The sequence below is a fragment of the Bison bison genome, unplaced genomic scaffold (assembly GCF_000754665.1).
Source record: "Bison bison bison isolate TAMUID 2011002044 unplaced genomic scaffold, Bison_UMD1.0 scf7180017864524, whole genome shotgun sequence".
In the NCBI taxonomy this organism is placed as follows: Eukaryota; Metazoa; Chordata; class Mammalia; order Artiodactyla; family Bovidae; genus Bison; species Bison bison.
The window spans coordinates 9,029-11,455 of record NW_011495075.1 but is presented as its reverse complement, the minus strand read 5'-3'; positions in this window follow the sequence as shown (position 1 = coordinate 11,455).

Here is a 2,427-nt window from a genome sequence, read left to right as displayed (position 1 = left end):
GGTGGGGGAGGGGAATCATCCAGACAGAGGAAAGACACCAGGCCGAGAAGGCAAGAGAGATTCTTTACACAAGTGAATCGGATGCTTTTCTGTCCATGTGTTCCCTAATCACACCATCATGGAAATCCAGCCAGCCAGCCAGCCAGCCACCCACCATCGTTTCGCTCCTTTCCTGTTCTCTACATTTTGAATGGCGAGTGAGGGAGAGAGTCTTTCAATGGTTTGAGAGGAGTTTGGAATGTCGTGGGACCATGGTACTTTTCAGCCATGGATGAACGTGACGGCTTCTTTTGTCCGCTTCGGCGTTCAGGGTTATCCCCAACTCCCCCTGCCGAGTGAGGCCTGTGTGTCGCTGTGTGCTGGAGGACACCGTGCTGTCCCCATCTTGATCTTGGACTGAACAAAACCACCGTTGGGAGTGTGTTCGGTTGCTTGGCTTCATTTCCTTTCCCTATGGCACTCACCTGACCGTCATGTCCACTCTTGGGATCTTTCATCTCCCCCTCCCCCTCAAGGCAATCGGGTCCTTTTCTTTCTCCTCCTCCTGCTCCTCCTCCTCCTCCTCACCCTAGTTTCTCCCCCCTCCCCCGCCACACACAAGTCCCACTCTTCTCAAACGGACGTCTGACTGCCAACGTTTACTTTTGCCTTCTTTCCTTCCTTCCTTCCTTCTTCCTTTCCTTTTTTTTTGGGGGGGGGCGTTCCCCCTTTAATTTTCAGCTGTACAGGCGATGTTTTAGTGTAGCACATGACACAGCCATCACCAGGATACATCTAGTTAGTGACTGTCCGTCACCACTTGGTGTCACGGCAAATGACATTTGGTGTCATGACGTGCCCGTGACTCATGTATTTCATAAGTGGAAGGTTGCACCGCTTTGTCTGTCTCCCTCGCCAGGGGCACTCACTCATTCTCTCCTCACCCCGCCCCCGTTCCCCTCCCCCGCCCTCCCTCCTCTGGCCAGCCCCGCCCCCCGTGTGTTCCTTTGTAGTATCTCTGAGCCTGTTTCTGTTTGGTTCTGTTCTGTTCACCGTGTATGGTTTGGTAGGTTCTGCATGGAAACGACTGATCTGAGGTATTTCATGTAGCATAATACCCTCTAAAGGTCTCTCCAGGTTCCTGCAGACTGTGAGATTTCATTCCCTTCTGGTGGTTGAGTCCCATTCCTCTGTGTGTGTGTGTGTGAGTCTGCATGTGCGTGAGCACGCGTGCACGTGAATAGATCCAGGCATAGGCACACAGACAGAGTTCTATCATGATGTGTGTACGGATGTCGACCTAGGTATAGGGGTCGATCCCACACATGCACACATCCGTATCTTCTTTGTCCCTTCCCTCCGTGGGCACCCTGTGGAGTTGCTGGGTTGGGTCGAATGGGGGAATCTTTGGGGGAGTGTACATCGCAGGACTTTTTTCCCTAGGGATGTGGTTTCTCTGTCTGTGAGGCCCCAGGGGATGAGATCTGATCTCTCTGAGTCCACCCACAGTTTTCTCAGCTGCAGAAAAGACGCGTTCGATCCATCAGGAGCCACTGTCCTCTGATGGTTCGAACTTGCTGTCGTGATTGCGATTCCCGGCTCCTGGGCCTTTCCCCTCCGCATGAGAAGGATCATTGTCCAGGGAAACGCCCCGGGGTGGGGTGCTTCCGTGAGCCCGCCCCCACCCCCAGGAGCCCCAGCTCAGCCCAGCCCAGCCCAGCCCTGCCGTGGATGTGTGTTCTACCTTGTGCTTCTGGGTGTCTGTCTGTCTGTTCCACCTTTCTTTGGAAGGAAGGGGTCTGTTCGGGCCTCCTGCCCACTTCGCTCATCGGGGGTTGTTTCCCTTTTGGAGGTTGAGGTGTCTGACGCCTTGATCGGTGTTGGACAGAAAAGCCCCTTTTGCAATATGCTTGTGCTTTCCCTGTATATACTGGCGTGTGCGCGCACACGACCGACCGACCGACAGACAGACAGACAGACACACACACACGGATGTGTGTTTCCGTCCGGGTATGTACGTGTGTGTCTGTGAGTATATATATGTACGAATGTACACCTATAGATACACACACCACACACGCGCGCACGTGGACATCCACGCAGACACATGGGTATACATGCACACATACACTGATGCACATGTACATGTATGTATACACACGCGCGTTTGCGTATGCGTATACATGTGTGTGCATCTATGCACATCGATCTGTGTATAGGCACTCTAGATGCACACGGGCACCTGTACATACGTACATGCGTGCACGTCTACGTATATGTACACACGTGTGTACGTAGGCACAGATTCACGCGTGCGTCTGTGTGGACGTACATACGCTCTCTGTAGACGTCTGCGTATGCGTCCGTACGTATGTATACGTGGGTACATACACGTGTGCACATACACACGCAGATATGTGTGTCTATGCAAGCATGCACGGTACGGGT